We start from the raw sequence: 24,718 nt of genomic DNA, 5'->3' as shown, positions 1-24,718 counted from the left end.
CAGCCTTCCAGCGTTATAGAGGACTGAAAACACCTCATGATAACTGCGACCTGTATTTTTGGAAAGAAAGCCGTACGTTTTGGTTGTGGGTGTGGGTGGACAATAATCATTTCCTGGAGGGGATTTATCGTAGGATCAACTGAGACATTTTACATCAAGAGGTTTCTTTTATGTTCCAAGCAGCCTCTTTGTTTATCTTACAGTTCAAAATTATATTCCGGGGCTGGGGTGGACCCTCCCTGTTTTGCTGATGGAGTCTTCAAAATACATAGCTGCAAATCTCTTCCCTTAAATAATCCAGCATTCACTGTAACTATGAAAGTCTTATTTTCAATATTCTTTTTTTTAGCATCAAAAATGGCTGATCAAATAATGTACAGTGAATAAGCCCTTTAGCTTTGCCCATAAAATGCTGGCCTGAATATTTCTAGAAAGCCACGGAGCTAAATACATGCTTTTCGTGTCTGTACAAACGTCCTTGTCCAGACTTCCACCATCTTTGCCTTGTGACCTGGAGTTTTAGGGTGACCGTTCAACTTCTGAGGTGGATCGCAATAGCATTCTCAAAGTGACCGCTTAAAGTGGAAGCAGATGAATTTCTTACTTGAAAAAAAGTACGACCGTTTAAGCTGCCGTTTTCAACTTAGTTTTAAAATGAGATGCAGAGAAATTTTTTTTTTTTAACAAGTAGACACATTTTGTGGTTACCTAAACACGGAGTATTCGTTTCTACTTCTCAGGCGTAACTGAGTAACGTATATTTTGTTTCCGATAGCTGGCATTTGGTTATCCCAAATCCGAGTTTGCTGTTTCTAGCGGTAAATGTGCGTGCTTGTGATACAGCGACAGCCAAGGTAGAGAATGAGATACAAGGTCAGGTGTAAGTTTTGCTGCACATTCTGCTGTATTCAGTCTTTCTTAACCAATTCATTTGCTAATTCACTTTTATGAATTCATTGCTAATTCACTTTTAATTCTTGGCCCATCACGGGCTCTGGTGAGTGCCTTGTTTTCCCTTAAGGCAAAATACGCTGACCTCACGGCTTCCTCAGCAAGAAATTTTTGGACACGTTTGCTGTCGTGTGGCCTCCGTGGATTCGATGCTGATGTAACGTGGCTAGAGATCTGAGGAGGGGCTGACAGGAGCGCCCGGTTTCCCCACTAGTTCCGCTGCCTACGCTGCGGGAAAGTCTGTGGGGAGAGAGGAACGAGCACGGCCATATGCAGGACGGGGCTTACTGCGGCTATTTGTGGCTCCTCGGAGCAGCCGGTTGCCAAGGCGATGCTGGCACCATCCCAGGCTCGGCGGGCGGGCACCACGCTGGCCTCCTCCGAGGAGGATTCTGCCGGCCGCTGATCCGGTGACGACCGTTCCTGGGAGGCCGCCCTGGGCCTTGGGGAGGTTTCTGTTTCGACCACCTGTTTCCCTGCACCGGTTCCTCTTCTTCCCCAAACAGCTTGGAATGCACATGCATGCGTGTGGCGTGCGTTACACGCACATGCACACACACCATCGCTGATTTTGTTCGTAGGACTCAGCCAAGCTAGATTGATTAAAAATTGCAGGTTGATTACTCCAGCCTCAGCAACTTTGCACTCCTCCTGTGAATCAGAGCTAATTAGACATGATCTTAAAGAGCTTAGGGAACGGTTGTGGATTAACCAGCTCTTTTTTCCTTTCATGCTCCTTCTTCCGTAGGTAAGTCACCGAGGCATTGGCCATCCCTGATTTCACATACTGTAATCACTTTCCTTCTTGCTGCTCTTGCCGGTTACGGAATGAGAATAATCAAAGTCACTGGGGAGAAACTAGTGGGGTGCTTGTATTGTGGATACCGTTGAAGCATGTGTGTGCTGAGAAAGATGGTAAGTGTGTGTTTTCTGTCTTGGCCTCTCCTCATCCACAGCCTCTCTAGCGCATCTTTGCATCCTGTGTGTCTGCAGAGTCCCCCAAGTCCTGAGTTGCATTCGTTGCAGCTGGACGTAAAGGAGGTGAACCGGAGGGCCCTCAGCGCGATGGCCGGCTGCTGACCTCTCCCTACAGACTCCTTCCCAAACTGTGAAGGCTTTGCAGGCCAGAAACCCTCCACTGCCCCCACGCTTTGCATGAAATGGGGACAGTTCACTCTGGAAACTGGACACGTGTGTGTGTGTGACTTCAAAACGATCTATTTAAGGTAGCATGAGGAAAACTGGGTGGCAGGCAAGGGAGGAAAAAGGCAGGCACCGCGTGCTACAGATTCTCATCAAATGGGTGTTCTAATGCACGGAGGGTTCGGTAGGCATTGCTGTTAAATACAGCTTCACAAGAGCAATGCGCACCCGTTCTCCCCCAGGATTATGATTCAGTGAGGTTTACCCCCCTGTTTCTTACAAGAAATTTCATTCTGACATTTGCAGCATAGATTTCCTTTGTTTACTACATTGACTCCCCATGTGTCATAGCTGGAGATGTTTATTTTATGGCCATAGTATCCCAAATCATGCTAGTTGCCACGGTGATGCTCAAACGTTTTTATCACTTCACAGTCCTAATGTGAACATTCTTCCACTGGATTATTTTAGAATTAAAAGAATTAAATAGGAAATGTGTTTCCTATTGAAATTTATTCACCTGAAAGTTTTCATAACTGCTGTTGGATTATCTGAACGTCTGAATTTTGTCTCTCATATTTTGCATAATTTGAGTGCATCCCAAAGACTAAGTGTTAGTACTGAGTTCACTTTGTGCAAAAATCATCTTCTAGTTTCCAAAGCAACTTAATGTACAGAGAAAGTAGAGATGTCAAGACGCAGGGTGGGGTGGGAGGTGGGCTTGAAAGTCCCTTAGACACTTGTTTTTCCAGAATATTGAAAGAAAACCTGAAAATATTACGAAACATTTTCTGATATTTTTGCTTTACATAATACATAAAACAAACAAGGTATGACAGAAATAATTTGTCTTCCCATATTAACTAATATCTAGAGATGTAACAGGTTCTCTCATTACAGGAAAACCAGATTTCAGAAGTCCTTGAAAATGATAAAAATTAAGGTTGAAAGGAAGCAGAAGTGGCTGTTAATGATAGAGAAATTCAGAGAAAAATATGTAGAAAACCTTGGGCTGTAAATCGGTTTGCAATTCTTTTAATGTATAAAAAGGTACATCAAGGGATAATTGCATTTTTAAAATAGTGTATAAATGGCGGGGGGGGGGCGGATTAGTAAACTGAACTGTTCACACCATTATTACTTTGAATCAGAATTCCAAGGAAATCATTTTTGAAATTTTTGTGGAATTAAAAAAAAGACATTTCATTCATATTTTCCTCTTTTTCTTCTCTCTGAAAAAGAATGCTTTCTGTGTCTGCCTGGAGACAAAATTCCAAATGCCTAAATTTCTTCGTTGTATTGATGGTTTCCTGTATTTTCAGCACGAAGTTTTTGCCTGCCTATTTCTCCTAAAGAGCCAAAAATAAACACTTCTGCATTCCTTTGGAATTTAGCAACTTTTAGGTTCATTCGTAACAATGAATCCAACAAGTAAATGTACATGTTTTGTTTGGATCCACTATATTTTTTAATCTTGTATACCAAACATGTTTTTGTAAGCAAGGAGTGTAAAAATGAACCATTGCACATATTTCAATTTTCCCCAAATCTCTGTTTGTCAAATAATTCTGTAACTTCAACATTTCTGTTAATTTTGCATCTCAGGATGGCTACTTCTAACTCTGGTGCTGTTAAACCAGAGTTAGAAACCTTTGGAAATCCGATCTAGGATGGGATTTTTCCAAGTCCCTTTCAGGAGACGGGAGGCAGAGAGAAGAGAATGCATGGCAGATCGGGTTTTTGGGATTTGGGGTCAAGGGTTGGCTTGTGGAAGCTGAACAAGGTTATGAAGCAAGTAATTCTGAGGGCTGTAAAGACAGACTGGGCACAAAGGACCTGAGTGGTGGCCCAGGTACGTCCAGTGAGATTTTGAACTGCATTTTTTTTATTTTTTTGACCAGCATCTTGGCAGCATGTTCTCCATTTCACATGAACGGTGGCATCAGAAAGGGTTGAAGTTTCAGAAGTGCAGGTTCAGAGCTTTCTGCTGCTGAGCGGTTGCTCATCGTCATCAGGAGTTGTTGCCCCGTTTTGTTACTCATGTACCTTCATCCGTGTTGTTTAAGGGTGAAGAATTAGGGTCAGGTAGCCTTATAGCTGAATAAATGCAGCTTACTTCTTCTAAATTATAAAAAAGGCAGAAGTTCTTTCTCAGGCCTGTGCTGAGATGGGCAAACCCAGGGCCCTGCTGGCTTAGCTCCGGTTTGCTTGCACGTTAAGGTCCAAGATCCACCATACAAGGTGGCAGCTGGGATGCGTGTCTTCTCCTTGGATGCCACCAGAGTTTCATGGTTGTAGCATTTAATGCGTAGCAGGAAAGAAGCTGCCACCCGAGCAGGTCTGGTCCCCCGGAGTGGAAAGGGAACCTCTTTCTCTCCATCTAGAGAGGGGCTGGCTGGAAAGGCTGCTTTGCAACTGGGGTGAGGAGAGGGTGGCCCGAGTAACAAATCCAAGCATTTCCTCTGGGCTCTGATGCTAGAAACATTCCCAGCTCGTTGCTGTAGCATGTTGTTGTTGTTGTTGTTGTTACTATTATTATTATTGGAAGGGAAGAAAACACAGCTAATTACACTATATCCATCTGAGTGAGTTGGCACATGGTTTAAAAGAAGTCAGGCATCTGAAAGGGATGATTTAAAAAAATTAAAATATACTTGAATATATAGCAATTCTATTCAACCCCAAGCCTGTTTGTGGATTCCCATTCCAGCTTCTGGTATGAAAAGGTTTCTTTCTCTTTCTTTTTCAATAAATCTGATGAGATAGAACTTCGATAATGGCTTTTGGCAGCCGGAGACAATTACCATTGTCTGGGAAGATTTCATTTCGTCAGTTTCACTTGATGAATCTGTTTCAGCTGATAGAAGGCTAGAACTAAACTCTATTCTGGAACTAAAGAACTCAGATCAGATGCAAATCCACTGGATGGTCTAGAACCGCAGACTTCTAAAAATTGGACAGCTGCATTCTCTAGGAAGGCAAACAGTTGCCCGGAGCACCGGGCACCTATCCTTAGAACAACCATTGCTTTTCCAGGAGGGCACGGTGCCCCCCTGCAGCTGCAGCATGATGTAACGGAGGGCAAAGGTCCCGAGATCTTACGGGCCCCAAGGTTGCCCTTGGGCATGTCAGAATAAGGGAGAAAAGGCTGCTTTAAACACTGGGACAGGAAGGATGGCTCACATCTGCCTCACTCGTGGCCTGGGGCAGGATGATGGGGACCTAATGGAGACATAGTAGATGAAAGAGGTTGCCAGGCTCACTCAGGCCACGGTTAGGGGGAAGTGGGGACACCATCAAAGAGGAGAATCTGCAGGGTGATGTTGGAGAGCAGGCCCACCTTCCTGGGAGACCTCCAGGGCAGATGCGAGCGCCACCCAAGCAGCCTGTTGCCCCAGCAAGCATCTCTTACCTTTTGGGAAAGGATGTTCTATGGTCAAGATCACAACTTAGAACTAGCTTTAAACAGTCCTGTGGCTGGGAAATTAAACGGGTTTTGTATCTTATCAGGGCGTTTTAATTAACAGCACTTCATATTAATGCATTCTAACACTTCTGTCATCTTTCTTGACTTCCTCCCTTTGTTGTAACACATTAGCAAGGCATCAACTTAATTAACGTAATGATAGGCTGCAACAATTTGTCTCCCACTTCCTCTTGCAAGGAGTTTCCCCATTTTTTACTGGAATGAAGCCTCATGTGCACCCCACACCCTGCAACAAGGATTAACTTCATAGAGAAGGCAAAACCAAATCCAAAATCTGGAAGCTGACCAAGACATTTTATGTCCATTTGCGCAGAACCAGCTTTTGCTGCTGTTTCTTACATCGGTCGAAAGTGGCCAAACCAGGAAACGGTTACTTTTGCTGGAGTTGGGGGCAGGGGAAGTATTGTCCCCAAATTCTTTGTGGTGGGGAGAGAAGGATGACTTCTTCTCTAATGTCCCCCACCCATCTCTTTTGCAGTTCTTGGCTCCACACAGGTCAAGTGAAGGAACAGACGCGTTCAGAGATCCTAGCTGTGCATTTAGGAAGCCACGCCCATTATATGCTTTTTTTTTAAATCCAAGTGCAGAATTATACTTACTTATTTTATTTATTTATTAAATATGTATGCCACCTGACTCCCAATGACTCCCAATATACTTAGATACATAGAGAGAGAAAAAATATTATTAAGTAAATCATTGGAAACGTATGAGTTGCACTTAGTGCTGTAATTGCTACTTTAGGCAGGACTCTAGTCCTGTCTTTCCTCTGGTTTTACAAGTCAGCTGCACAACCGGAAGATAAATGCCCCTTCAAGGCACAGACTCTGGTGACTATGCGAAGAACTCCATGTCCTTTCCTAGGCATTAGGATCAAATTCGTTGGCCATTGCTTTGTCTGGGAATCTTTTTCTACTTCCTAGATTAATGCACAACCTTTGGATTTCTTGGTGTTCTCTCATTTTGTAGATAAAAATTTGAGAAAACCCCTAGTTTTCCTAATGGAGAGTCAGTCTGGTGGTGTGGTTCAGGCACCAGGCTAGAAACCGGGAGACCGTGAGCTCCAGTCCTGCCTTAGGCACGAAGCCAGCTGGGCGACCTTGGGCCAGTCCCTCCCTCTCGGCCCCAGGAGGAAGAAGGCCAGGGCCAACCGCTTCCAAAAATGCTGCCAAGGAAGTTGCAGGGAATGGTCCAGGCAGTTGCCAGGAGTCAAGACTGATGAAGGCACTAAAAAAAAAGAATTCTAATGAAGCAGATATGGCTGTTTTGCAGATTCTACGCAGCTCCCTGAACCATTTTTACCCTACCAAAAAACAGTAACAGAGTGTTCAGGGTTGTGATTCTTCCTTTCCTTTCTAAATAAAAGTTCTAGGATAAGTGCATGAAATACTCTCTTCTTCAGTGCGGTCTCAGGTCACTGCCACATACCTTGGAGGCATGTAGATGAAAGGCACCCCTTTCTCTGAGGAAGTGGCCCACTGCTGGGCCACAGCTTATGGACTCGAGCAGTGCACCATCAGCCCCTGAAGCTTCCTCACCTTTGGGCCATGTCGGAGAAGCTACTGGCTGAAGAGTCCCGCAAGACCCTTGATGGAGTCGGTGCTTGATCTCATCATACCTCATGCCCCTGAGCACCAGGGGCCTCACCCTATTACCGTGAGCCGGGAATCGGCTGTTTCTAGAGCCATTATGTCAACATGGAGTAGGGGTCTCCCAATAGCAGGGCTGGGGAGACAGCACCCGCGTTTCTGTTCACTTGAAAAGGCCTAGAATTTAAACCTTGGAGTAAAGACATAGGCAATGGCTTTGATGTCTGGGTACTGTGTAGAAGACAGATCTGCGCATTTATGCTTTCTTATCTTCAGTAAAGCCACAAAATGGTCATATCGGTCAGCTTCTGCTATGAGGAAATTCCTGAGCATCTGACGCTTTGTGGCTGTGCTTGGTGTGAAGCCTGACATCTTCATACGAAGGGCTTGGATCAAGGAGAAGCTGTTGAAAAAAGCCCCCTGGCCTTGTTTCCAGAAGATGCTGTACAGCAGTCATTGAATCCAGATGTTGTCCCATGCTATGGGAAGTGTTGCTACGAAGGCGGTGGAGATCCTGGATAAACTGGATCGGAGTCCGCAGAGGAGGACCGAATCCCAGCGAGGTGCCATTTTGTTTGGCACGTGCAACCTTCAGAATGGCGAGTTGCGCCTGGTCTTATTCCACGGGACCTCTGAAGACGAGGGAATATTTTCTGCTCCTCTTTGTCCATCCTGATGGGCTTAATTACGTTAATTAATTATGTCCATGGCCTCATCTCCTTCAACGAGTTGTAATAATAAACGTGGGGAAGAGCCACGTGTGTTCCCCCAACCGCTGCAGGAAAATAAGAAAAACCTGCAGAGGTTGGTCTGTAGGCTTAGCGGCACACGAGCACCACCAGTTTCCGTCTCTTGGTGAGCTGGTGCGGGGTGAGGGTTCCCGTGCCGATCCGGTTCAAAGGGCCTCTGCTCGCGCGTAGGGTTAGGTTGCTGGGCTTTCCGCCGCAGAGAGGAGTTTACTATTGTGCCTTGGCACTGACTGAAATGTTTGCGTTGGGCAGGGGGTTCGTCTTCTTCATTAACACAGAAAAATCTGTTTAGATATTTTTAAAGCGTTTGTATGACTGGGCAGAGATGGCGATGATTTCAGAGCAGGGTTTATGGGGGGCCTCAGCCCCTCCTGAATGCATTCCTATTTCTGACATTGTTAATTAAAAAAAATGCAGCTCTTGTCTGTGTAGGTAACCATGGATACCATGTGATCATTTTCTACCACGTATTATGTACCAGGGAGAGGGTTGCCCTCTTTCAGCTAAAACCGCATGCATCTGGCTGATAACTATGTCAATTGGCTGCAACCCTTATCAAGGTGGCCCATTTGGGCGTTTTAAACAGATTGAGATTTAAATCTTGTTTCTTTTCGCTTTGCCTTCAGTGCAGTCCAATGGGATGCATCACGGGCGCCTTCCAGTCACGGGGGGAGGGGCGCCTTGCATATTTTATGGGTAAATTATGTGTCTGAAATGAGCAGCCCCGGGTCAGCTTTCCTGCTGGGTAAAGTACCGCTCGGCTGGACGAGATCCGGAGGCCACTGTACAATCCTGTTTCTGCTCCGTAGCAGAGCTTCCTCGGGAAGGAGACAGTTCACCGTTCAGAGCAGGGCGAGCCACCCGGCAGGCCTGCAAGGGGGAGGAAGATTCAGTGTGGCAGCTGTCATTTTTAGCAATAGCTCCATTCAAGATCAGGCACATTTTGCCCCTGGAAGGCAATGAAAAGGGACAGGAAATTAACATTTTTGCTATTGCCCGAGCACTGATCTTCTGTTCCCAGATTTATGCTCTTCTGTTCACATTCATCCCCCCCCCCGCTGCTTTTGCAGTTGTTGCTGGACCCGCCAGAGCAGTCCGGGGAGCAAAGGACCGGAGGGGGTTTCCAGCATTTTGCTAGTGGGGAAGCGCCGCAGCTAAGTCAGAACGGCGAGATGGAGGGAAACCCCCAGAGGGGCTTTTTCAAATACGGGCCTCTGTTGGTCCAGGGGTAACAAGGGGGCACCCGGGGAGTCTTTCTCTTGGCATCTCCAGCTTGGTTTGGCAGCGTTTATTTGAAATCTAGAGGTTCCCAAGAGGCGGCGCATTGTTTCAGATGCTTCTAGGCCACCATCAGTCGAAGCACTACGTGACGAAGGGTTACCTGCACCACCTGGTTTGCCATTTCCAAATAAATAACTTTCAAAGGTGGCTACCCCCAGCAATTCTATTTGATATGTTGGGTGGTACGTTCCACTCTGTGGCAGAAGGGGGGGCCCACTGGAAAATGATGCTGGGCGCCCCGAATTATGACACCACAGAGAAGCAAAACTCTGTGCCTGTCAGTTCTTTGCCAAACTAGTAAAAAGCTAATGGTTTCTAAGTCTGGCCATAAAAAGCAGGCACGGGCTTTGCTTAATTCAATATAAATCATTTTGATAACGAAATAAATAAATGGGAGGGGAAAGGGGGGTGCTTAGGAGGGTGGGGTTATTTTTTTCTCGGTGCAGGAAGTCCTTAGAAAGCAAGGCAACCCTTCCTTGTGGAAGTTTGTGACGTATGTTAGTGCAATGAGCATTGGGAGTAGTGATAAAAGACCACCATCTCTCAGCATCCTGCCCATCTCTGCAGTTTGCTGGTGAGAGTGATGAAGACCCACAACGTGCCATTTCCTTTCCACATCAAAAGAGAGGCCGTTGCTTTCTAGGAGCTGTGAATGACAGAGGTTTCTTGGCTAGGGGGCAGAATTGGGAAGGCTACCCGACCTGGGCTGCAAAACTCTGGATACCTGCTAGGTGGCAGCAGAGAGGTACAGACAAGTCTTAGCTTTCTGCTGCCATCCAGCAGTCATTTGTGTTATTCCATGAATGGTTCAGAGCCCCACTGCCGCTTCCACACGTGCGTGAAGCAGGTAGCTTCTCCTCCTCGCTGTAGGGCAGAGCCACCAAATGGCGACAAACCGACTCCCTTTCCTTTGAGGGGAGCCAAGGAGGACACGGTTCTCACATCTCGGAGCCTATAAAACAGCGTTTCTCAGCCTTAGCGACTTTGAGATGAGTGGACTTCAATTCCCAGAATCTGGGAGCCGAAGGCCACACATCTTAAGCTTGCTAAGACTGAGAAATCCTGCTATAAAACATTGGGATCAGATCTGTTTTACTGAGAGTATTGGAATGGGGTGAGGAACACAGACTTCACTGGCTCCCCCCCGCCCTTCCTTTTGTGACCCGATGTCCTGAAGACCCTGAGATGGGCTGCCCTGTTGGAATCGCCTCGAGTAATGAGTCTGTTCACCTTCAGATCCAATGCGGGGAAGCAGTTTTACTGAGGAAACAAAGCAAAGCAAAGCAAAACTCAGCCTCTGAAGTCTGATCAGGAATGGCCATGGATTGGATCAGTACAAAGAATTACATGCTTATTTGTCTTGAGGAGATGTATCTGTGGCTCCGTTATTGAATCATTTTGATAGAGCAGTTCCACTGCACCACTCTTTCAAAGCACGTCTCCTTGAACTCCATTAGGATTACTCTGAGGTAAGAGTACATGAGATCACCGCGCAATTTTGCTATCTCAGATGAGTAAATTTGATCTCTTATCCTGATTACCTGGTTTACATAAAAATGTTTCGTATGGTTTCACATAGTGATGTTCATTAATAATATGGAGGATTACTGTTTGGTAGTTGAATATTTAATTCTGGCAGTTTGAATAATTATGTTCAGCATTTAAATGTGTTTGCTAATCAGACAGGAACCGTGTCTGGTGGGCTGTTGCGCCCCCAACGTGTGAGGCCGTGAAAACGCTGCCTGAGTCCCCAGGCGTAGTCCAGCCCAACCCCTATTCCACACGGGTGCATCTCCCTGTTAATTCAGCATGGACAGCTCAAGCAAGGATTTTGGATCCTGCAAGACAGTTTGTATGAACCTCTGCATGAGAAAATGCAGCCTGATTAAGAGGATTTAAATAATGTATAGAAAGGTTCTGGAGTGTATTGTTTTGAATGATGATAAGGGAGTTACACTGTATGGGCAAAATGAAAACATAGACGTATCAAGTAATTTAACATCCCATGTTGTTTATTAAAGATCTGTCTCTTGACGGTGTTTGGAAGTCAAAACCCTTGAGAACGTGTGCTGGAGATTGAACACAAAATGGTGGCATGCACAGGTGATGCAGGCTTAAAGATTTTTGGGCTTCAGATTTTTGGGCCTTTCACTGCATGGTGCTGTCTGTACGAGAGACAGCGATGGTGGCCTCAGGATACATCCAGACAGGAGGAGCACCGTATGTCTGCCACCTCTCTCATATTCAGGATTTGCTTACTGCCTCAGTCTGTGTCTCATATTTAGAAAATGTTTGGCAGTTGCAGAAAACCTGATATTAGCCCATAGAGTTCTGGTACTTTGTGGAACAAAAGAAGTAAGGGTTACTAACAGCCCTTTGCAAAAAGCCTCTCTCCCTCTCTCTCTCTCTCTCTTCCTTTGAGAAATACGACAGAGCTGTGTACTTGCCGAGCACTAATGGGGCAGAAGAAGATCTGATGCAGACATCTTGGCAAATGGCAGCTATTCAGATCCATTTTTTGAATCCTTGCAACGTAATAATTTCTCTGTGCATTCTAGTTAAATCATGGTTACAGTGTTTTAGACACAATGTCCTTCCAAAAAGGACATGCAGTGGTCTTGGTGGTAGTGCCTTCAAGCAAGTGAAATGAGGGATGTGTTACAGCAGCCTTTCCCAGCCGATGTGCTCTGGAAAAGTTGGGCTGCAACTGGCAGCTTCCTCTACCCATAATGGGTGATGGAGCTGTAATCCAACACATCTGGACGGCACTGGATTGGGAAAGACTGCATCACAACCAGAGGATGTGAACCAGGTAATTGTAGCAATGCTGGATCATTGTCTGTGGACTGGCATCATCCTTGTTTGGCCTAAAGGCAGGGACCCATCTTCCACATCCACATGGTGCTGCTCATATCAGGCTTCTAAGATGGCTTCCTGAGATCCTCCAGATCACCATGTACAAAGAGGTATCTGGAATCACAAGGACAACGCCTTCCAAGGTCCCAGGAATCAGTAGAAGAAAATGTCTAACAGGGGAGAAAATCAGTGGGGCAATGCCAGAGCCTGGAGTAACTCCTTGTTCCTCCCCAGATAGAAGTAAAAGCTGTAGACGACCTAAGGCAAATTTGCTTTTCTCCTTTTATTTTGGATAGTTCGCTTAATTAGAATTCTACTTTATTTCTTTTTTTTCCAATAATTTTATTAAGATTTTAAAAAGAACAATAAAAGATAATACAAGGTAAAAGAAAAAAGAAAAGAAAAAAGAATACAAAAAATCCCCCCTTTTAAGAAAGTGACTTCCCACCCTCATCACAAGTAATAAACAATTTCATAGTTTCTTCAGCCCTCTTAATTAAGAAATATAAAACTCTTCATCCCATAACCCATCTCTTAACAATAAACAAATCAAATAAGTAACATCTTCTCTTTAACCCATCATCAGCAAAAAGTCCAAACAGAGCTCTAAAATATTAAAATTAATTAACAAATATAAAACTCAACTTTCCATGCCTCGACTCTTAACTGTAAGCAAAACCCAGTTTAAAAGGTTTAAAAAAGTATAAGCAAACCGAACCTTAAAGTTTAACATAACAATACACAACCCATTCCAATGTCAACCATTCCAAAGATAACCAGCCCATTATTATTTATTTATCATGTGGCACCTTCATATCGCAATTCAGTTGAATAAAAACACAAGAGATAAAATACAAAATATAAAATTATAAACATATGTCTAGATTACAAATATAATTTTTTACTTCATTTGTCACAGCCAGGAAGTCAACAAAATCTCCATTATAGGCTCTGTCACTATATGTTGGATAGTTTGTTTTTCAGCCCCACAATCATAATTCGGTGATCTTATTTTGCCCCATTTATAAAGGGCATCTACACATCTACCACGGCCCGTGCTAATTCTGTTCAATGTTGTCCATATCACATGGGGCTGGTCAAATCCAGATGGTTTCTCTGAGATGCAGAGCAAGCTTCGACATTGTGGGGGGCAATTTTTCTAGAAAATAACCAGCCCAAATAACAACCTATCCATTCAAATAAACATTCCATATCCAACTCTAAACTATTCACAGATATAAAGTAACCACAGCACCCTAATGCTAAAAAAGGACTAAAATTTAACCTAACTAAAAGAGCTAATTTCTCTTAAAGAAAAAATTCACACTATTATTATTATTATTATTATTATTATTATTATTATTATTATTATTATTTTGAATTTATCTCTGCCCATCTCCCCCTAATTAGGGACTCTGGGTGGCTCACATGGTACAGCATATATACAACTTAACAATTACAAATTACAAGCCTATTCTATTTACAATTAGTGCAGCCCTACTCTATTGTGGCCAGCAGTGGTCGCGAGGGAATCATCTCATCTGGGCTTTCTTCCACCGATGATCTTTTCCGCCCACTGCATCAGTCGCGCCCAGCATCCGGCGTTTTCTGCCGATCAGGTCCAGCACTGGTCCCCAAGCAAAGCGCTGCCAGTTCCTCCCACCGAAATGGGAGTGGCTATTTATCTACTTGCAGATGGCATGTTTTCGAACTGCTGGGTGGGCAGAAACTAGGGACGAATGACGGGTGCTCACCCGGTCATGTGGAACTGGGCCCAAACCGCTGGAGTGCCGACCATTTCTGGCCAGCAAACTCCAGTGTCATTAAGCCCTTACGCCACCATGACCCCGTGTTAATTAGATGTCAAGCATTTAGATACCAAACAATTAGGATACAGAAAATAGCTATAAAGTAAAGAATTTAAATAACAAATAAGCAAATTTAGCATACCACATTTTTCCAGTCAAAATACCAGTAAACCCAAAAAGAACCACCCAGAGTAACAACATGCTGTATTTTAAACCTGGTCAAATAAGCCAATTTTATATTCCTTTTTTTAAAGTACAGAACAATCTTTCTCTGTAATCCATTCCAGTAGATGTTGATTCTTATTACAAATTTCTTCCATTCTTTAAGCAGGCTCTTTTGTAAATCCAACAAGAAAGAATTATTCCTGTTACTCTCTGGGATTGTCTTCTTTATTTCCTTCTTAAATTTTTAAAAACCGCATACAGTTTTCTCTTTGTATCTGATGGCAGATTCTTATCCAAAGTTTCATTCAAGTTATTCTCAGATGGAATTTGTTGTGTATCTTGTTCTATAACTTCTTGTTTTGAAGGCAGACTGTTCCCAAAAAGACACCACATAGCTACCATAATTGATTCAAAGTCTCCATACAGTCCTCAGTGGAGTTCTTCGAAGGTATCTCTAAACACCATAATTTATTTCCCACAAATATGCATTTATTCTTTAAAAATAATTTCAAAGTCTTAATATTCAAAGTCCAACCCATGTTTTCTGAGCCCTTGATCTTTTTAAAGCTTTCTGTAGCCAAAAGCTTGTCTTGCTTTTTGCTGTTTATTTTAAGTTCTTAAAAGTGATAAAAAATAAATCTTCATTTATTTTCTTGTATTGAGGTTTGAAGGTACTGACTCACCGGGTGTTTCCAGCCTTGATTAAAGTCATTAATAACAATTTCCGAAGGTAGTTAGCAAGGGAAGTGCACGAACATGGTGTCCTTTGAAAGGCTCTTTTTGCAGCTAGAGCGTGTATGGCAAATCCTCCCCATCTCCAGGTCCCCTCCACCAGAGATCGCTGTCTTGTGGTCTCTTTGTGAGGAAAAGAAACAACCATAAGAAGAAACAGCTCGGGCAATCTCGCCTCTCTCTCTTTTATCCAGAGAGGATCAAAGAAGTCCGCAAACGTTGGCTCTGCTTTTTTGTGGTGCCATCTTCAGTTGGCCATCTTCCCCAGAAGACTGAGCATTCTGCTTTACATCTCATCGAATTTGGGTTACCAAGGTGCTGATTTGGGTGTCAGCATGTGTGTGTGTGTGTGTGTGTGTGTCTGTGCGCGCGCGCATGTGCATAGATCTGCAATGGATACATAACTGGTTGTGCATCTAGACCCTAGTCCTGGGTATATGCAGAACTACTAATAGAGCTGAATTGAGGAGAACCATAGAAGGAAGAGAAGGCAAAAAGAACGCAGATGTTAAGGTAGCTTTTTTCCACATTGAAAGGAGGTGGAATATCAGGAAGGGAAGAATTCCAAAGACTTTTCTTTTTTAAATGTATTTCAGTGATTCCTGTGATATGTTGTGTGATGCACTGATTTATTAGGAATAAATAGGCAGAGAGTAAGCCTGGAGGCAAATGAGAACATTCAGTTTTTGCTTGTGCATTTGTCTTTGTCTTGAAATATTTATAATCAAAGAAAAAAAAAAGAGTGTTTCCATTATAAAATATCTGTAAGTCTTTGTTTTTGATTGAGTGGTAAACTTGGCTCCAAGAAGAGACAGTAATATATCTGGTGAACTTAGAATGGCATTATGTCACTTCAGTTTGGGAAAAAGACACTCCCAGTATTAAAATGAATTATAGCTGAAAGAACATTCAGTTGGGCAGTTAAGAATGTTTGAGGACAACCTCCCGAATCAGGCGCATCCCAAATTTGAACTGCAGCTCTCATCATTCTTAACCATGATGCAGGTGTGATGGGAATTGTGGTCCATACATTTTGGAAGCTGCTAGATTGAGAAAATCCAGGGTACCATTAAATAAATGCTCGTGATGGGGAGAGAACATGTTCTCCATTTATGATCTACTGTTTTTCCCTAGTGTGCAAATCACCTTTATTTATTTATTTATTTATTTATTTATTTATTTATTTATTTATTTATTTATTTATCATATTTATATAGCCGCCCATTTCACACAAAGTGACTCTGGGCGGCGTACAACAATTAAAAAGAATAAATACATAAAACCAATTACAAATAAAAAAACTATAAAAGCACACAAAACAGGAGGGGATAAAACTAATAAGGGAGCCATCGTAAAATCTCCCTGGTCCCCTGGGAGCCCCAGGCCTGGTCACAGGGCCAGGTCTCGAGGGACTTACGGAATGTTAAGAGGGATGGGGCTAACCTCACTTCTGGGAGGAGAAGATTTCACAAGGCGGGTGCCACAGCAGAGGCGTATTATTAATAATTACTAGTGTCACTATATGCTTGTGGGTTAGAAAAAAATAGTGAGGAAGTGCTTTAAAAGTGATCTCTCTGTTACACGCTGCCTGGAAAAAAATGCTCTAGCATAACTTTCTCATCATCTCATTTTATGTTTAATGGCCTTCTCAGAGCCTGGAAAAGAGGATAGTGATTTGCAAAATATCAACGCAAGCACAAAACATCTGCACCTTCTTCTTTCATCTGGAAAACTAGGAGTCATTTCCCCAGGGGATCAACAGGCGTTTAGCAAGAGGCTCAAGAAAGCTAAAAAACTTAAAGATAAATGTGGATGTTAAAGAAAACATCTTCATTATCCAAGTTTTCTGCCATGTAATTCCTTTTTCCCTTTCAATAAATCTGGTTAAAGAAGACTAAGAGAATGTTACTTTTGGTTGTAAGCAGCTGCTTAGGACTTGACAAAGAAGTTGTACAGAGTAACATTTCAATAACACCTATAGCCAAATCAAAGAGGACTTAATTTTCCTTTCTCAGAATGGGGGTTGTTTGAGAAACAAAACAAAAGAAGAAGAGGTGGCAGCGTTAACCACAAAGGCTTTGTCCTGATTCACCTGCCGTACTAACTGCACCCCTTCTAGACCAGGAGTCTTTTCTCTTGATCACTCCTGCCTTATTCGCCTCCCACTTGCACTGTACACGGGTTGTCCTCGAGGAACCCCTCAGAAGCCACTGCTGATCCAGAATGCAGTGGATGAGCGGCCAGGGCACCCCTCTCTGCTACGTGAGCTGCACTGGTCATCCTTCAGCTTCCCGGTGCGATTCAAGATGCTGGCTATCACCCTTCATGGCATGCAGCCAGTTATCTGAGGGACAGCCTCTCTCCCATCATCTCTGCCATCGGACAGAGCCCCATCCATCAAGCAATGCCCTCTGCAGGGACCTAGGGAGGGGCCTTCTCTGCTGCAGTGGGGGGACACTGAGCCCTCTGCCCCAGACGTTCAAGCTGTCTCAACCTGCAACCCTCTGAATGAGTCTTGAAAACTTGGCCTCCCCCCTGCCCCAACTCTGGGAGAGGCTGGGGTGACTATCAGATGGTACTTTGCCAGTTTGCCATAGTGTGTGTTTGTTGTGTTCCTTTTCTTTTTGTCTGGGATTTAGGTACTGCGGGTATTTTTAACTTGCACGCTGCCCAGCGTCATGGCTGAGTTGGGCAGCTTTAGAAATCTAAATAATAAAGAAATCAGCCATCCGTCCGGGAAATCACTTTTTCTTATTCTATGAAGAAGGGGGAAAAAGCAGTAACCAGAAATCCCAAAATTAAAAGAATTGCTTCCCTTTCAAAAAACTCAGATGTGCTGCCTAAGGCAAGTGCTTCATTTTGTCTGTGGCGGGGCTGGCCCTGTTTACGCAGCAGAGCTGGTCGAGATGTTTAGGACTTTGTGGACACTATTATTTATCATGCATATCTGTGTCTTTTAAAAACTTATTTCAGCCGTTTTACTTTATTTCTTAATACTTTCCTCTTCCATTAAGCAAGGATCAAACAAAGGATTAGCTTTGTTTAATGAGGTTGTTTGTAATGTTAAAGCAATGGTTTTACTATGTATATGACTTTTAGTGATCTTGTATGCAAAGTGTCCACATTTCATATCATATAATTAAGATGGCGTGACTTACCGTCTCTGATTCACCTTTGTACACCTGAGCATAACTTCCTGCATTCCTCATATTAACTCAAAGTGAGGAAAATATTTCTCCCTCCCTCCTTCCAGGCAAAACAGGGGAAGGATCTTTGCATCTGAGAAAAGGGGCCAAGCCTACGGGTGGGTGGAGATGCCCCGAAATAGTTGCAGGGCTAGGAAGAAATGCAAAATCCCATGAAGATTGTGAAGATTAACCACGTGTTTATAATCTGGCAGTTTCAAATGTACGATTCTACGAGAGTAAATGCAGACTGGCTTATTTAAATCTTACATGTATCTCAACCATATTAATTATGCTTCTAACACGACAGTGCTAAATTCCTCTGATGTGTAGTTATAAATGGAGTAGAACCTTAGCAAAAGAGGATTACTGGATTGTGTTTGAAAATGACTGAAAACTAAGATGAAAGAATGCCAGCTGGCGTGCAAAGCTTACCAGTTTTAAAAAGTTCGATAATGTATCACCCCTGACCAGAAGGGTGACTCATGATGTTCTGTCTCACAGGTGACTTTTCAGATATCCAAAGAGTCATGAAGATGAGTTCTCCATATCTCAGAAGTGTCCTGTAGTCCTTTCCAGATGAGGAAGGAAGGAAAACAAACTTGTCTTTAAGAAGAGGGGATGGGTGCAGGTGGCTGTCTCGACTGAGAAGAATGCAGATGCAGTTAGCAAGGGGTGCCTTGTTCAGGAACTGCAAATGCCAGGCGGGCTTTTTCCACGGGAAGACACGGCCATGAATCAGGGTCCAGCAAACTTTGGATGTTTATAGGAAACCTTGTTTATGGCTCGTAACTGGGATAGGTGGAGCAGGGATTCCTTCGCAGTCCTCATTGAGATCAAACCAAAATAATGGATGCTTTATGTGGATGGTGGCCAGAGAACCAACGGGAGATTTATAATTTTGGGAAACAGGGTACAAATACATGAAATAGTTATTTTAATAAATCAGTTAGAAAGACCTATTATGGGTATATTGTTTTTTGACTGTCTAGCCCAGGAGTATAACACAAGTGATCTGGATGGTCCTCCCCCCCATGATCTTCCTCCCCGCCCCCACATTCACATCGAATTTCTACTCTGACTGTGGACAGTGATGAGGAAGGTGAGGAGTTATGAGCCCTTTCTGGAGGGTGACAGGTCCCTCGTTACTGAGGGACAGTGTGGTGTGGTGGTTAAGATGTTGGAGCAGGATGGGGGAAACCCCCCTTTATGTCCAGCCTCAGCCCTGACAGCTCCCTGAATGACTTTGGGGCACTCACACATGCTCAGCCTGGGTGGCTTTGGGTCAGTTGCTCTCTCATCCTTGGTTATAAAATAGGGCTACCAGAACTGGACGTCAGAAAAGAGACATAGAAGATGCTAACTGTGCTGCCCTCTGCATTTTGGCAGCCTAGTCTGGGTAGCTCTAGATAAAATAGCTAGGTGCAGCTATTGGAGAAAAGGTAGGATAGAAATGTAGCAAAAAATAACTAGCAATAATTTATAATTATTCAGTTTCATAGATGTTTGAAAGCATGGAAGCAATAAGCAGCTTACATCATTTATGACAATTAAATAGTTGATATGTTATCAAAGTATTCTGAAATCATAATTTTAAAACGATAGAAGTGTAATATGGTTGGTGGATGTTTTCCCGAGCAGCAAAAATAGCCACATCTTTTGTAATAAAATGCATTTTTTTTTCATATCTGTGCTTTAAGATATGCTTCCTGCTAATTTGTGTTGTCATTGATTAAGATGCAAACTGACTAGATGTTACTTTGTGATTTTGTGAGAGTCAGTTAAAAATAGCACATTCAACTTGTGGGAATCATTAAAAGAACACATAGATACGGTAGACTTTCAATATAATATGAAGGACGTTTTTGCATGCATACAGAAAATAAGCCCTCCCATTCATTTTGATGGTATCTGCAACCTACTAGATTGAGTCCTTTACTGGAAGGAGTCTAATGAGTCTTTTTTTCCTTGACTTAGGCTCCAAATGAAATGTGTCTTTTTTCACCAAGCAATATTAAACTTCCATGCATTCAGATCTGAGTACTCAGGTTTAAAGAGTAGCATGTATTCGGAGTGGCATAGGAGCCCTAGTGAGTGAGCAAACAAGCAAATGAATCATTAAAGTCAATGATGGGTCCTTTAGATTTGTTGATAATTTGATGATGGAGGAAAGACCTTGAAAGGGCAATGAAATCATTTCCATGAGTTGGTTGGTGGAATGGCTCCTGATGGTCACAAGTTCAAACCCTGCCTTGCAAAGGATCTTCTGTGAGTGTCATTTGCCTCCTTGCAGCCAAAAGTCTGGAGAGCTTTGGCGTTACCATAACCTTGTTTTGCTCAGAATATATGGGAAATCCAAATCATGACCAACAGTTATTTGGATTTGTACATCAGAGTGCAGCTTCACAAGGTTATTTTAACATATTGATGAATCCTGGGTAACAAAATGAACTGTGGCTGAATGCTGCGACTGCGTATTCCTTGGAACCTCCATGAACCTTTTTGTGTGAAAGAGAGGCAGACTTTGAGAGGGAAGAAGGTCTGTTATCTCTTGAGACACTTGCCACGTTGCTCAGGTGATGGCTTCTTGTTCCTTGTGCTGCTGATTGTAGTTAGGGGAAAGAATGACTTATAGTTCTAGCAGGGATATTGACATGAACCCCTTGGCCAAAAAAGACCACCAGTCTGGCCTCAGACATCTTTCTGACTCGTGACCTTTTTCAGTAACTGTCAGCCTGACTTGAGCTTCTACTGTACAGCTTCACTCTGCAAAGAGTTTGATGGGGGACCTCAACCATATATATTATTATACTTGTTGGGTGGGAGAACAGGACAGCAGGAAAGCTAGATTTATTATTTTGTTAGGTCACAATTCCATCCCTGGAAGAAAGCTCATAGAAAGAAGAGTTTGAATACTGGCCTCCTAGCAATGGCCCTTTATTTCCAAATGTTGATTTGCTCGGTAATTTATTATTCCTCCCTTTTTTTCAGTGCCTTAGCAGGGGAGCATGGCTTTTTAAACCACTTGAATTTTGCATAGAGGATTTGTTCAAGTTGACCTGAGTTATGTCATGGTGGACATCTTGCAGAAGCTTCTGATGAATGTCTGTGCATGTTTCTGAGATTAATGATTCAGCCAAGCACTTTAAAAATGCTTGCCATAAAGAATATCTTTTTAATATTTAACTGGTTTTTTTCCTTAAGGTTGACAAAATGGATGGAATGATTCTCCTAGCCATTTTACAAAAATGCCAGTGGCCTGATTCACACATACCCATGTACGTGATTCTGTGAATTAGGCTTCCAGTAGTAGTACATTCACTTCCTGGCAGTAAAGCTCCATTCGGAGTCAGGTGCAGTTTTATGCCTTCAAGCCATCCTCTCTTGCCACTGAGAATGATAAATACTGTAAGCCATCTGTCTGATTTCTACCACGGTCAGATGGGAAATGAGAGCCCTGTCATACTATTGTTGGTTCTGCCTCTTTACCCCTAAACATGCTAAAAAATATGAATTACAGTTCATTGGCATTCTCAAAACTGGAGAAGGCTAATCAATTACTTTAGTTTTATGCATTAAATGATTGAATATTTAGTGAGACAAAGCAGACATCTTTTGAAGTTGGCATTGGCTCTATGCCCCAATGTATTATTTCCTTACTTGCTTTTTGGGCTTAAAGGCCTTTCCTATCATACCTGACTCAGACTGGCATACCTATCTGATGCAACAATTGAGTAATATCAGATACCCAAAAGTATATAATCTCAAATACCCCAGGTGTTGAGAGCACAACTTTCATCTAGATATTCCTCAGCAAGGAGGAACAAGATAGTATATCAGATCATGAAGGGATGCTCAAAAAGCCAGGTCTTTATGGCTCTTCAAAATCTCAGGAGGGCAGGGCCTGGTCTAATTTCTGGGAGAATTCTGTTCCAGAAACGGGGGCAGCAAGGGAGAAGGCCTTCCTCCACGAATCCTATGGGAGGGACCTGGAGAGAGCCTTTTCTCCCTGATGTTAATGGCTGGGCAGCATTCCAATGTCTGCTTGAGTGATCTGCTGCAGAAATTTTGGTTCACCATCTCAGACTGCCTTCTGTTTCTCAAAGCTTCAGCATTTTGCAAGGAGTGTGTGTGTGATAATGATTGTCTAGCAAACTGGATTTCTTGTAAAATAACTGTCAAATTGAGTTCCTTGGGAGCCCACACTTGCTAGACAGGGTTTCTGTAGAAGCTGCGACTGTCAGATATGTTTTCTGACAAGATGGGAACATGGGAAGCAGCTTTATATTCAATCCTATTATGTGCCATCAAGTTGGTATCTACACTAAGCTACCACATAGATAGATTTTATCCAGGATGATCTATCCCCAATCTGGTCCCTCAGGTCTTCCAATGGGGCACTCAACAGTGTTGCAGTCGAGTCCATCTACCTTGCTGTTGCTTATCCTCTTTTTCTCTTTCTTTTTCTCTTTCCCTGCATTATAGACTTTTCCAGAGACTTGCGTCTTTGCATGATATGCCCAAAATATGATAATTTGAGCCTGGTCTTTCAAGTAAGAGCTCTGGATTGATTTGTTCTATGATTCTTCCCTTCCCTAAAGTTGTCAGAGAAAACCATTACCTGCACGATTCTGATTTTTGTAGGTATAGACATGTTATGGTACCTCAGTATCTTTCCCAAATCCTTCATTGTTGCTCTGCCAAGTGCTAATCTGTAGCATATTTCTTGATTGCTAATTCCTTCGCTGTTGATGGTTGATCCTAAAAGCCAGACACTATCTACCACTTCAGTATTTTCATTGTCAATTCTAAGGCTGGTTGTTCTACCTGCTGTCATTAGTTTGCTCTTCTTTATATTTTATTATAGTTTCACTTTTTCACTATGCTCCTGGACTTTCATTACTAGAGCGTGCAGATCATTTGCATTTTCAGAGTAGTGTCATCAGCATAGCTCAAGTTATTGATGTTTCTTCCTTCAGGTTTAAAATCACACTTCTTCCAGTCCAGCTTCCCTCAATATATATTCCACATATAGGTTGAATAAGTAAGGGGAAAGTACATTTCACCATGCTGCGTTCAGACTGTGGTTACTTGCCCTGCGTGTAGGTTTTGCACAAGGGCAAGGAGATGTTCTGGGATTCCCATTTTCCTAAGGACATTCCACAGTTTGGCATGGTCAACACCATCAAAGGTCAAAGGCCTTTCCGTAGTCTGTGAAGCCCCCGTTGACTTCTCTTTGGTGTTCTTTGGCTTTTTCAATTCATGCTGATGGGCAAGGGCTGGGTCACTTGTATGCCAAGATAGAGGCTGAAGAGTCTTCTGCGCCCTGCTGTGCGTGAGCTGCAAGCTCTCCTCTTCCTCGAGGGGAAACCCCACCGCTGGATGTTGCTGGGTCAAGCGTGGCTGGTCTGCAGGAGCTGCCCGGAGAGGCTGGATAACCGGCAGGTGGTGGATGACAAGGTCGTTGCCTGCCTTGGGACAGCTTCTGCCCAGCAAGGCAAGGCGTATCTGTGAGTCAGGGAACGGGAGGCCAGTCGCCTCGTCCTTAAACAAATGAGTAGTGGCAGGAACAGAGCGACCACGTCTGCTGCTAGCAAAACACAGAATAGCCTCGGTGACCTTCCCTGCGCTCTCTCCCCAAACGGCAGAGGACTGAAAAGTAGCTCCCAAATATGTAAATGTTCCAGTTTGTTCTGTGCAGATGCCATTAATCTCCTAGCAATGTCTACAGCTTAAAAGCTTGTTGTGATAAGATCACACCTTTGCTTTGGAGTAACTCATGGCTTGTGGATACTCTATACAACATAAGGCAGGTGCTTGATGTTCATCTTAGACCCAGAGACAGCTGTATCATCAGCACAATAAAGGACTGAAACGAGGTTAATTGCCAGCATTGGAAAGTGAAACCGTATTGTTGTCAATGGTTGGCTTATAGAATTGATATAAATGTTGTAACGAAGGGGGCAAGAACACTACCTTGCTGAACCCTTTTTTCAAAAAGAGAAATTGGGGTAGAAAGACAGGCTAGGGTACCCTATCCAGCACACAATGAAATACTTTAATAGGACCTCATAATTAGCAGCAGTGGTTGAGTCTGTCTCTAGGCACTGAGACAAAGGTTGCCTTTAAATCCATGAAAACAGCATAGAGAATGACCTCTCTAACTTCCTAGTCCCTCTAAATTTGAGAATCCCCCATTACATTATGGGACTTTGGGCCAGGTTTGTTCAGGACAACATACTGAAGCCTTAGAAAGCAGTCTCACAGTGAGAGGGAAGTGATTGTTGTTGGTTGGGTGTTAATTTTAAAGAAGGTAATTTGGAGATATGATCATTAAATCAACTGTGCTGGTACCACGATTATGCATATCTTCCCCTTTCGATCTCCCCTTTTTTGAGATCCATTTTAAGGTTGTTGAATTGAATTTAGGGATCATTTGGGCCATCCGCCATCCTCATAATTAATCCTCTTGTCATTGGTGTACAAAATTGAAGACGAAATAAAGAAATCACTACTCTAGCAAAGGATAAAGGGGTCACCATCATTTGGCCTGAGTCTAGCATTAAAATCACCAGCAGTAAATACAGCAGACCCAGGCTGTTGTTCCTCTAGGTCATCTCAGTGGCTATGAGTTCACTCAGGAGGGGGGCAAAGAGGATCTTGGAGCTGGGGCTTTCCTGCATTGCTGTAAATTGGGCAAAAAGTGGGAGAGGAAGTGAGAATATTGGACTGAGAGTCAAATCAGTAGAGCTCATGTTGGATTCACAAGGAG

At 43.2% G+C, this 24,718-nt stretch overlaps 1 protein-coding gene across 2 annotated transcripts in view; it reads left to right on the top strand.

Annotated features, from left to right (window-relative positions):
* ANK3 (ankyrin 3) overlaps positions 1-24,718 on the top strand; it is a 266,225-nt gene that overhangs the window by 36,300 nt on the left and 205,207 nt on the right. The gene's annotated exons all lie outside the window — the stretch shown is intronic.

Source organism: Python bivittatus, unplaced genomic scaffold, assembly GCF_059951505.1.
Source record: "Python bivittatus isolate LINGU-HERP-01145 unplaced genomic scaffold, Pbiv_v1 ctg000050_np1212, whole genome shotgun sequence".
In the NCBI taxonomy this organism is placed as follows: domain Eukaryota; kingdom Metazoa; phylum Chordata; class Lepidosauria; order Squamata; family Pythonidae; genus Python; species Python bivittatus.
The sequence above is the reverse complement of the archived record's forward strand: the minus strand, read 5'-3'. Positions and strand labels throughout refer to the sequence as shown.